Consider the following 15456-nt stretch of genomic DNA (forward strand, 5'->3'; position numbering starts at 1 on the left):
GTGGGAGCCTAGCCAGTTTGGATGTCCACCTTCCTAGACCAAGATGGAGCGGGGAGGACTTTGGACTTTCCACAGGCCAGGGAACCCTGACTGCCCCTCAGACTGGAGAAGGAGGGGGAGAGGAGTGGGGGGGAGGGGGAGAGGAGAGGGAGGAGGGGGGAAAAGGGAGACGGGGAGGAGGCGGAAATCTTTTTTTTTTCAATAAAAAAATTATATTTAAAAAAAAGAAAAGGAAATGCAATTGTATTTTAATTTAAAAACTATTAAATAAAACAAAAGCAATATTAATATTTCTCCTTCTAGAGAAAACAATAGAACATGTTTTCTGCAACAGCAACACAATGAAATCAAACTTTCATGTGTAAACTATAACCCCATTATCAGCAGTTGAATATGGAATTGAGCCTCTTTTTTCCTGTATTTAAAATTTGAGCAAGGCAGTAGCAGTATCATTAATATGTATTATAAGATAAATATGTCTATGTCAATAAAAACATGCCACACAATAAGTCATAAAAACAAACTTTAGTAAACTTAAATGGTTTGATTTACGTATTTTGGAACATATGTATATATGTATGTCTGCACATATATACATGTATATACCATACAAATATAATAGCAATTAACAAAAAGACAGGCTTTGTGAAAGAGAACAAAGAGAAGTTTATTATAGGTCTTGAAGAGAGAAAAGAGAAATGGAAATTATCATCTCAAAAATAAAAGAAATAATTAATATTAAAGACAAATTAGCAATCTATGAGGGACTGAAATGATGCCGAGTCCATTCTTGGCCATATTAGAGAATGACTAGATCATACGGAATCAAAAAATAAATTTACATAAGAAAAATAACACAAGAAACCACAAGTGTTTGGAAATTAAATAATATATCTGAACACTCTGCAAGCCAAAGGAGCATAAAAGAAAATTAAATGTACGGACCTAAATAAAACTGAATATAATATGTATCTAAAGTTTGTGACAACCTCGACATTTATGATATGTATTCTTATTATGAAGGAAAGTTATTCCAAAGAAATAATCTACTTTCCACTAGCTCTTAACCTATAATCTTAAATAAGAAAACAATGAAAAAAATATCACTGGAGAAGGGAAATATGTTAATAAAGAGAGAAAATGAATAAAGAGAAAATAAAAAGGCAATCACACAGAACTGATCATCAAAGAACAATAAAAGTAAATGAATAAAATGTTAAATCTTTAGCAAGACTGGCTGGCATAGGGGAAGGAAGCACATATCATATATCTTGGTCTCAGAATAGGAACTTTTGCTATGAACTTACACTCATTACAATTAGCATCTATAGTCCTCTCATCGCTGAAACAAAGCTCAAAGTCCCTGTCCTTTGGGAAAAGTGTTCCTCTCTCATTTACAAAGAAAATATCCATAAGGTTCTACACCTGCTTTCCTTGGAGCCTGGAGTTATCACTTCCTGCTTATGCTTATTTCCATGTTATGTAAGAACGTCAACGCAATTAAATTCAAGAAATGATGCTGCCAGTGTGGAGCACCACCTCCATGTTCACATACACATATCTGCCTCCATGATTTGTAATGAATGGGTTGTAGGGAAAGAATGCATTTTAAAATCTGTGAGATTTGTAGCCTGTAGTTTTTGATTAAGGTTATAAAATACCTGCATTTGCTGGGTTTGAAGCTTTGTGTGTGGAATCCAATTGATGAATCTCAAGGTTGAGAAACTCAAAGATATTTCTACTCTTTGAGGCCACAAATGTGTCCAAACGCTTAATTAATATTATATTTGAATGCCTTCTTGTTTCAGAAGGGTACCACATAATTCCTAGTTTCACAATTAAATTAAATCATTAATGCATGTGTCCCCATCAAAAGAAGAGTCTGAATCTTCTGTGGAATGGACCCATTTTCTATTGTTTGTAGTTGTTTCGAACTTGTTTCATAACTTTTACCAAATAACAAACAACTGTTATCATTTGCTTTTCATGATTTCACACATGCATGTAATGCTTATTAACAATTCCTTCTTTTTCTCTTTGCATTTTTGAGACAGGTTTTCTCTGTGTAACAGCCTTATCTGTGCTAGAACTGGCTTTGTAGACCAAACTGGCTTGGAACTCTCAGGAATCTGCCTACCTCTGTCTCCTGAGTGTTGGGTTGATAAACAGCCACTCCCAGACTTACTGAAACTTCTCAATCCCCATCCCATTTCCCTACCCCTTTCATCCACAAGTCTCTTTCTCATATTTATGTCTGTTCATTTTGGTTTGTGACTCACTGTGTCCAGCCAGGTCCTACTTTGTCCATGTGATTATGCATTTGAGGCATAATCCTGGTGGGTTTAGCAGTGTATACAAAACAGAAAGTTCACCCTATCCCAAAAAGTATCACTTGCTAGCAGTTCAGTGGGAACTCTTCCCTTTTCCATGACTGTTGACAGGGTTAGTCTTGTGTGGGCCCAAGATTAGTAACCACAGCTACTAGGAGTTCTTGATTGCATTAGTTGTCTAAAGAATGGCATGTTGAACATCTTTACCTTATCCTTGGCCATTATCCTCTTCAGCAATGTTACCAGAGTGTTTGTGGTGGAAATTTTTTTTTTTTTTTGGTATAAGCTCTCAACCTTCACAGTTGTTCATATCAATGAATGGCTTCACTGGTTGAGACAGAAACTATCCTCCTGCCCCATGGATACAAGCATAATGACATAGAAGGTATTTAATTATTGTCAGTTGAGTTAAACAATGGTGTTTCTTTACTGGGACCTACAATCTCCTGATGTTAAATGACCTTACAGTAACAAGAATGGGTTCCTTCCCACGAAGTAGGGCTTAAAACCTATTACTTTGTAACAAAACCACAAAAAGACACAAACAAGAATAAAATTATAGACCAATTTCCCTGATTAACAAAGATGTAAAATACTCAATAAAATACTGCATGCCATATTTAGGACCAAAAAGATTATTCATCATATAGGAGTTGGCATTATTCCAGAGTTGCAGGATGGTTCAACATGAGTAAATCAATACATGCAATATACAAAGACAGAAAATAGATGGTTATCTCAATATGTTCAGAAAAATCTCCGGAATAAATCCAATATTCATTCCTGATAAATGTAATGAAGAAGCTAGGGATAGAGGGAATACATTTTAACAAAATAAAGACTATTTACTAGAAACCAGTATTCAACCTCAGGCTAATGGATAAATCTTTATATAATACCACTAAGATCAAAAAAAGAAAATATGTCCACTGCCTCTTTTACTAGAGATATGAGAGTTAAACAGAAGAGAGACACAAATAGGAAATGAAGAAATCAAAGAATCAACAAATGTATTTTTAAAGATTTATTTATTTTACTTATTATATGCATGCTCTGTGTATATAAAACTCTACCAGAACAACTGTCATTCTAAGACAAGGCATAAACTGACTCCATATACATTCTTACACCAAATTAATAAATATTCATATAATATGTCTTTAAAAACATATTATTGTATGTCTCAAGGACATTTTTATAAATTTTACATGCCTATTTTTAATTTAATGACTTTAATACAATTATTATTATTTAATTTAGTACACCTATGCAGAATAGAATTACTTTAAGAATATTTTTTTTTTTTTTTTTTTTTTTTTTTTTTTTTTGATTTTCAAGACAGGGTTTCTCCGTAGCTTTTGGTTCCTGTCCTGGAACTATCTCTTGTAGACCAGGCTGGCCTTAAAAATATATTCTTAAACAATGTATTTATAATTTTGTGTCAGTAACTTGTTTGTACCAATTTAAATTTACATAGTTATAATGAATATTGAAGATTTTGGAAGGCTTTTACTTTTAAAAATCTTCAATAAATTCTCAGTTTAAAGAAAAATAGACAAATTTAATTGCCTCATTGTCCACTTCCCAGGATCATCATCTCAGTAATCAATTTATTTAATCAGATTCATCATCCAGTCTAAACGTTGAAAAATGTTTTCTTAAGAATTACAGTAATTCAACAGATTGATGTGTTTCTCATACTTGTTATAGCTTTTAGAGTCTATCTACTGCATGCTTTAGATAAAGTCAAAAAATCTGTTTATCAAATTGAATGTCAAATATATTATGAGTTTGCTTAAATAGGGATACTTCAAAAATCCAGCATAACAAAATACATGCAAATAATACTCCAAGAACATAACAAAAATGGTAGCATCAGCAGAATCCAGTTAACATTCTTCTGTCGCAGTTCTCCTTTGGTTTTATATTTCTTCAGAACCCTACAATAAGAATTTTAATGATTATTATTGAATTGATATTTAATTATTTGTAGAACTTAAAAGATTTTCAGTTATAGAATTCGAAAATGAAGACAAAGAATTTCCCATCTTGACAGATTTCCATTGTGGCATCAGTTGGTCTTCTATTTAGTTTTGACTCTCTAACACCCAGGATCTTGTGTGACTTCTTTTTTTAAATGTACTTAATTTAACTTCATGGATGGATTTAGCATATGGCATGTGGTAGAATTTTCTAAGCAATTGTTTCTCTGTCTTTATCATAAACGATTGCAAACTGACCAAAGAGTGATCTCATCACTGTATATACCATTAAGGCATCTATCTTGGCAATGTCTGACTCTTTAGAAGTCCCATAGTGCCCATTACTCCTTATCTTCTAGCAGCTAACTTGAATAGCATGATAAACCCTAGCATGGTTGGCAAAGATTCACACAAAGGAAAAATGATACACTTGGCCAATTTCTTTCTCAGCCAAGCAACTGGTTGGTCTTCTAGGCCTCTGACTTGGTGTTATTGAGAAGATGAATAGTTACTTTCACCATATTTTAGTAAAATCCCTGAATCAACCATTCCCTCTTTTCTTGACATTAATTGCAGATAAATTGTGCTTTATACTGAGCTATCAATCAATATGCAGCAAGTACAAGCAGAGGGAGTATGTAGGCAGAGGCAGCTTGTTTATTTCCTGGATACCCAGACATGAAAAAAAAATCACACAGAAACTATATTAATTACAACACTGTGTGGCCAGTCACTTAAATGTATTTCTAACTAGCTCTTATATCTTAAATTAACCCATTTCTATTATTTTGTATTTTACCACAAGGGTCATAGTTTACGGGTAAAGTTCCCAGACATCTGTCTCCTTTGGCGACTACATGGTATCTCTCTGACTTTGTCTTCTTTCTCCCAGCATTCAGTTTAGTTTTCTTGTCTAGCTCTTTTCTGCCTGTCATAGGCCCAATCAGCTTCTTTTTTCATTAACCAATAAAAGCAGCACATATACAGAAGGACTTCCTATATCAGCAGTAAAACTGTAAAACAGAAATATTGGATGATTCAAAGAAGTGCCTGTGCAAATAAAAATAAAAACTAGTGAAGCCTCTTCATTCTTGAGACTTTTATAGACACTTAAATATCATAACTCCACATTTACTGGTTGTGTTCCTGTGACAAAATACCACACATAAAAGATTCAACTCAGAGAGGAAAAGATCTAGTCTAGCTCATGGTTTCTGAAGTTTCAGCACATAAAGACCTAGACGTTTTTAGATCTGGACAATCACAGCAACAAAAACACGGGGCAGAGAAAGAGACTCACCTGATGGTAACCAGAGGCCAAGAGAGAAAATGGAATGGACAATATTCCTAAAATAGCCTTCAAAGGGAACATCTCCAACAACTAATTTTACCAACTGGGTTGCATCTCTGGAAGTCTCTATTACCTCCACACTGCTTCATCTATTGGTGACAACAGCTTCCATTTTCATAATACCAGAGGTGTTCTCTGTATGTGTACTTTTATAGAAATGGTATTCATCTAGGCTCTTCACAGACCCAAACTCAATTGAAATGGAACTTATGATACTACAGTCTTTGTAGCCTAAAAACAAGATAAAGAAAATACAGGGTTGTGATTCTAGCTTTTTTTTGGGGGGGAGTATTTATTTATTTATTTATTTATTTATTAAAGATTTCTGTCTCTTCCCCACTGCCGCCTCCCCTTTCCCTCCCCTTCCCTCAATCAAGTCCCCCTCCCTCGTCAGCCCAAAGAGCAATCAGTGTTCCCTGCCCTGTGGGAAGTCCAAGGACCACCCACCTCCATCCAGGTCTAGTAAGGTGAGAATCCAAACTGCCTAGGCTCCCACAAAATCAATAGGTGCAGTAGGATCAAAAACCCATTGCCATTATTCTTGAGGTCTCAGTAGTCCTCCTTGTCCGCTATGTTCAGCAAGACCGGTTTTAACCCTTTTAATGGCTGAACCATGAAAGGGATGATTGTGGGGAGATGGGGGGCACTGGAGAGAGGGAGGGACAGAGTGGAAGAGCAATGACAGAGAGAGATCTTGATAGAGAGAGCCAATACGGGATTAGGGTAAAACCTGGTGCTAGGAAAGTTCCCAAGAATCTACAACAATGACTCCAGCTAAGCATCCTAGCAATAGTGGAGAGGGAGCCCGAACTGGTCTTCCCCTGTAATCAAACTGGTGGATACCCCAACTATCATCATAGAGTCTTCATCTAGCAACTGATAGAAGCAGATGCAGAGATCCACAATTGCGCAACAGGCCAAGGTCCAGGACTCCAATCAAAGAGATAGAGGAGGGAATATATGAGGAAGGGATGTTAAAATCATGAGGAAGAAATCTACATAGACAGATGAACCAAGCTCATGAAAGCTCGGGAACTCTAAACCCACAGCTGTGGAGCCTCTTTGCGACTAAACTAGGCCCTCCGTATGTGGGAGATAGTAGTGAAACATGGACTATGTGTGAGGCACCTGGCAATAAGACCAGGATCTACCACTGGTGCATGAGCTAGCATACTGGAGTCCCTTCCCTATTGTTGGATGCCATGCTCTGCCTTAATGCAGTGGGGAGGGATTTGGTTTGGCCTTAACTTATTGTGCCAGACTTTGTTGACTTCCCATGGGAGCCCTTACCCATTGAGAGGATTGGACGGGGTGGGCTGAGGGGATATGGGGAGTGGGTAGAAGGAGAGGTGGTAGGGGAGAACTGCAGATGAAATGCAAATGAAATTTGAAAAATGAGTTAAAATAAAAAAAGAACTTTTCAGTATTTTCTAAATTGTATGCTTGATTTTTTTATACTAATCATCCAAGAATAAATGATCCAACATTTTGTACCATTAAAATAAATAAAAATAACCACAGGGGGCCGGGCGATGGTGGCGCACGCCTTTAATCCCAACACTCGGGAGGCAGAGGCAGGCGGATCTCTGTGAGTTCTAGACCAGCCTGGTCTACAGAGCTAGTTCCAGGACAGGCTCCAAAGCCACAGAGAAACCCTGTCTTGAAAAAAAAAAAAAATCACACGGAAGAAGATTTGGTGATTTTTTAAACATACTAAATTTTCAGAGAAAGAGACTCATAGATTCTCTAATAGAAGAATAAAATGATGAAAAAATATTTATGCAAAGTTTAAACTCATAGTGGCCCCAATAATAGCTTTCTGTTATCAATATAAACTATGATATATGATGTGGCAGTGAAACCGAAAGATGGGCTGGGAGTTTGACAGCCTTGCCTTCCTGTGGGTTTTAATTTTGCAAAGCATGACCATAAATACAAAATCACGTCCAAGCCCTGTCACTTAATTTGCTGCAATCTACATTAGATACTCCAGTTTGTGTTTTATTCTTAGCTCTTCCTTACCCACTGCCCTAGACGGGCTCTCACTAAAACTGGGAAGCCATTCCTGAAGTATACCACTGGGTCCCCACCCACCTTAACTTGAAGGTTTCCTAATGGTCTTCCTGACATCCTACCTCCCATTTAATACACTGAGTTTTGCTCCTAGCAAGCTTTCAATTAATCCCCACAGAGGTGTTAACAGATAACTACAGTGTTAACTGGAGTGTGAATCCTCCAAAGACTGTTAAATGGTGGATAGCAGCCTCTTTGAAGACCCAGATACTCAGTAACACAGAGAACCAAGGAAAAGAGTTTCTTGTGATTAATAACAGCATGCTTAGTGGATTTTCACATGCCCAGTATGTTAGGTTAGACAGTATTGGTGACTAGCAGAAAATGTTTAAGAGGCTGTGCAAATGGTCGGGGAAGAAGCTAAAAATTTCTAAACCAGGGCAAATGCCAAATCAGAGCAGGTGGCCTCCACCTCTTCTGAGTTAAGAATAACAAAGTATTTTGTTTTTATTTTGTTTTGCTTGTCCAATCTTGTTTGATTCTATCCTAGATCTCCAAGCCATTGAGTCTCTAGTTCCCGGCACTCCAGGCAGTGTCATGGTTGGGGTCACTTTCCTGGTATAGATCCGAGCCTATGCCAGCTATTGGCTGGCCACCTCTCCTCTAGCCCCAGCCCATGGTGATTTCCTACTCCCCACCCTCCATTCTCCTACTTCCCCATACTTGCCAATCCTATAGGCAGGATGGACTATAGATCAACGGTTGTGTAGCTAGGCCTAGGCTAATGGAAGTAAAGCCTGGTCCAAGGAGATGGCCAATTCAGGCTACACATCCATCACTGTTCCCTCATAGCCATTCACAGAGTCTGGATTGACAGCCAGGGAGTCTGTAGGGGCCTGACTCTGGCCCTCTACATATATATGACAATGGTATTACTTGAGGGACTTCTAGCAGTGGGAGGAGTGTCTGTTCCTAACACTTTGACTGGCTTTTGTGAACCTATTTCCCCCATATTTGATGGATCTTAGTACTACAGCAACTTGAAATGGCATGCTTTGTTGACACCCATCAGAGGCCTGGCTCTTTCTGAATAGAAACAGAGGAGAAATGGTCTGGGTGGTAGGGGAGGAAAGTGGGGGATGGAATTAGAGGAGAGGAGGGAAGAGAAACTGCAGTAAGGATGTAAAGTAAATGAACAAATTTAGCTAATTAAAAAAGATAACAAACTTATAATTTTCTTACAAATACTATTCCAATGTCATATGTGGATCCTGGCACTCTCCGAGGCTGCGTTTCAGAGAAGCTATGATTGCCTTTTCTTCAATAGAATTTTAGAGTGTAGTGTCTTTAAAAGCTGTCAGTAAAAGCTAGGCATGGAAATTTCCATAAATGTGTTCCAATTGGCAATGAAATGTATACACACACGATATATACATATATGTATGTGTGCGCCAGAATAAAATAAATCTGTGTTTCTATACATTTACAGTGATACTGTCAATCCCTATGTGAATACGCATGATCCTAAGAGGGGGTGTCATGTCAGAGCATGGTTCCTCATAATATGCTTTATTAAGAGAAAGGCTACCAATTTTAGAGCAGCAGATTTCTTTAAAAAATGACTGACGTCTGCTGTGTATTGACATTGTACCTAGATTTGTTATCAGTGCTTTTCTCGTCATCTTTTAAAAACAGCATTTAAAATTTTGATGAAATACTTTGATTGAATTGAGAGGACAGTAAGTACATTTTCAAATTTTGACGTAGAGAGGTGAAGATGGGGGCAGGAAAAAGAGGCATCACTGGCACGTGGATCTGCCAACTCTTCGTGAGACATGAAAAGAAAATGCAGAAAGGCTTGCCCGTGACTAAGCAAAATGAGTATCTATTATTTTTGAAGAAATTGTACATATTCCTGTTCTCAAAATTCTTTGATATAGCGTCTATATCAATCAAAACTTCTGCCATTTATAATTGTAGGTTTTGTAAGAATTTTCTCCTCCCTTTGGTTTTTATGGCAGAAATGGGTTAACTTTTCTAAGTGAAAAACTTCTCTCTGTTTTTCATTTATGCTTATAATTTACACTTGCTTGAATTCTGTATTTGAAGTTAGGAATTAAAGTCGATCGGTTTCCTGTCTTTTAAAATCTGATTTAAAAGTTATGAGACAAGCGAGAACAAAGTGTTCAGAATATGTAAAGTAACTGTGGCTACTATTCTAATGGATATCTCCTGAATTTGTAAAATGCTAGACATTCTCAAATGCCATTATTTGAGAAGGTGTAGTTTGCCTGATGCATATAGTAATTCAAACAGAGATGCCTAACATTTTAGGAGTCCTCTTAGTTCCAGAAATCTCTTGATTTACTGCAGTTCTCAATTCTTCTGCTTTCTGTAAGCACAAGAAAAGGAATTTTTTTCATAGTGCTCAGCCCAGGATGCGGTCCCTACTACTGTTCTTTTTTTCTGGGAGCCACAAGTACTTCCACCAGTGGAAACCTGATGTGCAAAATCCTGATTAGGGCTTAAGAGTTGCTTGCTCCTTTTGTAGAAGGGTGATAGATGATTTATTTATTCATGCGTTTTAAGTTTGTGCTTCAAGTACATACAACAGTTATTGGAGAGATTTTAGGAAGGAGAAATGGGTCTGTTCACCGAGCATGGCATGTTGACGAAATCAAACACGTTGGCCGCCAAATAGTCAAAATCCAAACCTTTCCATAACAGTTTGGCTCTGAAATAATCCAGAAGTTCAGAGCACAAGACATTTTTAGAGATTTAAAAGCTCACCCAAGCTTTTAAATGATCTTACTTTAGCTAAGGCAGAGCTGAGTTCAGGTTCATGCAAAGTCCCATGGAATCTGTCTGTGATGCGTAAAGTTTTCTTCTGATCTTTCTTTACATGTGCCGGACCACCCTTGAAATTGCAGAAAAGAAACAGCCAAGAGAGCGATCCCATGCTCTGTATTCAGTCCAAGAGCAGAAAGAATGAGCTGGCTGTGTTTGGAACATGAGTTCCTCTTCTGGAGGCAAGAGGTTAGGAAGCAAAGGATTCCTAGGCAGGGAGCATACAGCATCCTCTGGCTCCAGCCAGGCTTCGCATCCGGAACTTGCTGCAGCTGGGATTCATGGAGAGGAAGGTGGGATAGGAGGAGGGGAAGACGGAGGTGGGGGAGGGAGGGGTGAAGCGAGGGGAGCTGGTGAGGGATCGGCGCGGGGAGGGTGGGCTGGGGGGAGCGCTGGGCTCAGGGAGCTGAGTGGACGGCTGAGACGGGCGGCGCGTGCAGCAGCTCCAGCGAGAAGCGAGTTGCCAGAGCCAGGCTGCGTTTCCATCAGGAGCTACGAGCTCCGTGCCCGCTCCCAACAAGGTGATGGGCCGGCAAGCGTTTTATCTGGCCGCTGGGACTCTCGCTGCTTGGGGCTTCCTCCCTTAAACCTCTTTTTCTTCTCCCTTGGGTCTGCGTGTGTGTGAGTGCCCTGGTTTGGGGGTGAAGCCTCCTAGAAGGGGACACCCCTGTCCCTGCTCGTTTCCCCTTCTCTCCTCGCTGATGCATGCCTTCCAGGGGCGCCCCCATCTTCGCACCCGGTATCTGACACCGCTCCCTACTCCTGGTTGTGTCTCCTTCCCAGATGCTCAAGGTGTCAGCCTTATTGTGTGTGTGTGCAGCGGCTTGGTGCAGCCAGACTCTTGCAGCTGCCGCGGTGGTGGCTGCGGCCGGGGGGCGGTCGGACGGCGGTAATTTTCTGGATGAAAAACAATGGCTCACCACAATCTCTCAGTATGACAAGGAAGTCGGACAGTGGAACAAATTCCGAGACGTAAGTGATGCGCACCCTTTCGCAGTCACGCGCATTTAGCTTCAGGGCTGGCATTTGTCCTTGCTGTCAGATGTGGGGAAGGGGCTCGGTTTTCTAAGGAAAGGCGGAGGTGGGATGAAAAAGCTCGACAGTGTCACTGGAGAACTTAGCAGTCCACATTCCCTACCAAATAGCTTAAGTACGAATTTGCTTGTTACATANCAGTCTTATCTCTGTAGTGTAATTATCCTGTCACTACTTAGTTTAATCTTTACGCATGGAACTTCTGCTCAAAGTTGTCATCTTATGTTTTATCAATTTTCAAAATAAAAGAAAATATATATGAACATCCCCTTCCGCGCCCCCCAAACAAAGGTTTGCAAAGTAGCTGCTTCGACCGTCTCAACTTTTGAATGGTGTTTCTGGCACTAGTAAACAGAACAGAGGTGCCTCCTCGTTGCCTGGCTATAAAGTAACTAGGATCGATCTACTTACTAATGGTCCATTAAGGAATTTGAGGGAGGCGGTACAAAGATGTAACATTTATAAATGCCTGCCCTCTGAGGGTGGGAGGTTATTTGGCAGCATCAGTCCGCAGAAGTTGAACTGCCGCTGGTTACGTAAAATTGGCCACCAGATTTTGTTTCTGCGTTCACGTACCCTGGAACACTTTTGTCTTGCACTCGATGTTACAGGGAGCAATGTGAACTGCAACGAAAGAGTTAAAACGTTAGAATCCCTTGGGAGTTTTCTAAAGAGCTCTTCGAAGCAACTAGATTAAGAGACTCTCATATTTGCTCATGTGGAGCCAATGTACAAGAGAACACACTAGTCATCCCCACCTGGTCTGAATGGAGTCCTAGGAGAATACTAGATGCTGTGCCCAGAGCCTTGAACTTTGTTGATGCCCTGAAGAGATCGTTCTGACCACTGAGTCCCATCCATAGCTCACCCTGTAAAACCCAGGGGTTTAAGGATTGGCAGACTGATACATATTCCTTGTCTAGGCATTTAGTGACTTTTGAGAGAGTGTCTCTCTGAGTCAATCGTCAATGCTTCCTTTCCTAGTCTGTGAGTTAACTTCTATTAGCTCAGATCCTATGATAAGGAAAGCAAATGGAGGCTTGGGCTAATTCTCATCCTGGATACACCATTCTCTTCTTCTACCACTTCCCCATAAAGTAATTGGCAAGGGAAATCTCACAAAGAGATTCTGAAGAAATGCGATTATAGTTTAAATGTAAATCTAGATGATACACAGCACGGATATGCGGCGTGGAAAATGACTGTGCTCATTCTTGTTGCAGGTTTCAGTTTGGCTTTATGAATGAAATGTGAACATCATTCTTTTTGCTAAATGAATGTTCTTTACTCTTGTAAATGCAGAATTCTTGGCTAACTGCTTTAAGCTAACACTGATATTAAGCAGAATCAAAAGGAAGCAGGCAGTTATTTTGAATCAGGAGAGAACTGCCATTTATCATGCCCTCACTTGAGAAAAGAAATATTGAAAATTGTGGCAGTGTTTAAACAGTTCGGCCAATATTGACACACATTTATTGAATAACTTCTATATTTTAAAATGAAATTTGGGCACTTCTAACACACTTTATATCCCGAGTGCCCAGACTTCTCTGGCTTTAGTTAAATAACATTACTATTAAGAGAAAGCAGTTGACTTTTGGACAGTATGGAGCATTTGAGCTGTGGCAAGCTGAGTTGCTTACTATGAAAGTAAATATGCTAGGACTCAATAGAAACAGAATGTGTCTGCTGTGTCTCTCGGGAGTTTCTCTATGCACTCGCTGGAAAGGTTTATCAAAAATGTCAAGTCAAGTAGAGGGTTTTCTGATATATAATAAATATACAATTCACATATGCAATCCATAAAATGTAACCAATATGAATATATGTATGTATGTATGTATGTATGTATTTAAAACTTAAGTTTTGTTCTAAAGTAGCCATGAGCCATGATAGGAAGATAATTTCACTTTATGATGACAGCCAGGGAGCTAAAAAGAATTGTTGATTAAATTTTACCTTTAAATACCTGTTGCTTCCTGATAATGATGAAATGAGAGGTGATGCGGCTTCAATTCAGCCCTCAGAGCACATCGTGTACAAACTTGTGCACACCACCCAGCGTCTTCCAAGCTTCTTTCTTTTGGGGTAAAACATTCCTTTCCATTCTTACTAGCACAAACAGGTGGACAATGAGACTCACTTTTGGGGGAAAGCACATGGCTAGGAGGCATTGTTTGAAATGCGAATTTATTGTGTTGCAGTGACCATCTCTAGTGTTCTGTTTGAGCTTTCTATCTGAAATGATCGGGTCTGTGCTCAGAGTAGAGAAAAGGAAACAGACAAGGACATCTGAGCCTCTTCTCATAAAACCAGTTTTACTTCAGCAAATTCTTCTCCTGCTTCTTTTATAAAAAGATAATTGACATAATTTAGAAAACATAATTTTTCACCATAATTAATTCTCCAGGATAATTGATAGTGTAATTAATTCTTACATTCCTTTTGTAAAGTTAATATAAATTTACAAGCTACCCCTTGAAACATCAACTGTGCCTTACTTTGACTTATATTTCATAACCTTATTGTATATGTAATTATAATTGAATATCCATAAACTAACATCTTTTTACACATTTAATTTAATGTATATATGTAAATATTTCTTGTGGGGAAGCTTTAAAAATGAGGAACAGAACATCTCTAGTAACAATTTCCTCAGTAAAAATCAAGGGAAATAATGAAATCAAAGGAAAGCTGAAGATGAGTATTAATAAAGGAGGAAGTGTAAATATTTTTGACTATTCTCAACTATTAATTTGCATGATGCCTTTTATTCTGTTATATTTCTGGCCTTTCTTTCTATATAAATTCAATTTACTGCATTGAAAACTTTTAATCCTTTAAGGACCACTTGTTAAGTAAAATAAAATTCTAGCAGAGTTTTTAATTCCTATGTTTTAAAAAGAAAACTACAGTTTAAATTCACCTATAATTGTAGCAGTCAAGAACTTTAAAAAATACTATCTAAAACCAACATGGTATGTTCAAAATATACTTACATGAATTTAAAATGAGATGCTGGTTATTGTATAGTGCAGGTCTAAGTAAGACCTGAGTTCCGTCTCTAGTACACACACATTAAGACAGGAGAGGGGTGACAATTGAAGTTAATTAAAATTTAAAAACGAAGTCCCAAATAATAAAATCCTAAACTCTCATCTCAACATAGGGAATGTTCCCGTAGATATACTGGTTGCATACTTCTTGGTTTTGTCAAGCTCTGCTAGGTTGTGACATTAATCACACAACTTTCATCGGTGGAAGAATTTGGAGAGTATTATTTGTTCAAGAGTAGGAGCACAAAGTGATATCCTATTTCAGCCTTACATATATATTGAGATAATAAAGAGGAAACTGAGTCATTAACTCAAATGGCTCAAATGCTACATATTATAAACTTTTATGATCCATGAGTTCAATTAAAGTACTCCCTTGTCATGTAATAAATGCATAAAGAATTTGCAAACCAATGAAGAACTCAGTATCATACGGTGTAATGCCATCATCAACTCTATATATTATTGATTTCACTAAAGTACTAGTCAAGAGTGACAATAAGGACAAAATATGAGAGAACTTCAAGTGCTGTTCATTGGATGGAGTCCAGTAAAAGCATAGGGAAAGGAGTTTGTGTGGTTGTGATAATTTCAGTCTACCATATAAGAAAATCAAGGTTATACCTTTCAACTACAACACAAAAAAAATGTCTAGATTAGAGTTTTGTTTCAAAACTTAACTGGACCTAATTTTTTAACTGCTTCCAGAAATGATTACCATTAATATTGTAAAATCCACAAATTTTGGTCTATAATTCTACTTAAGTAATTTTTAATGTTCAATTCTAATAACAAAATCTATTTAAATGTGAAATTTAGCCTACAACTAAAGGACTTCT

This window comes from Alexandromys fortis, unplaced genomic scaffold (genome assembly GCF_014885135.2).
Source record: "Alexandromys fortis isolate MF-2015 unplaced genomic scaffold, M_Fortis_MF-2015_v1.1 scaffold_11, whole genome shotgun sequence".
In the NCBI taxonomy this organism is placed as follows: Eukaryota; Metazoa; Chordata; class Mammalia; order Rodentia; family Cricetidae; genus Alexandromys; species Alexandromys fortis.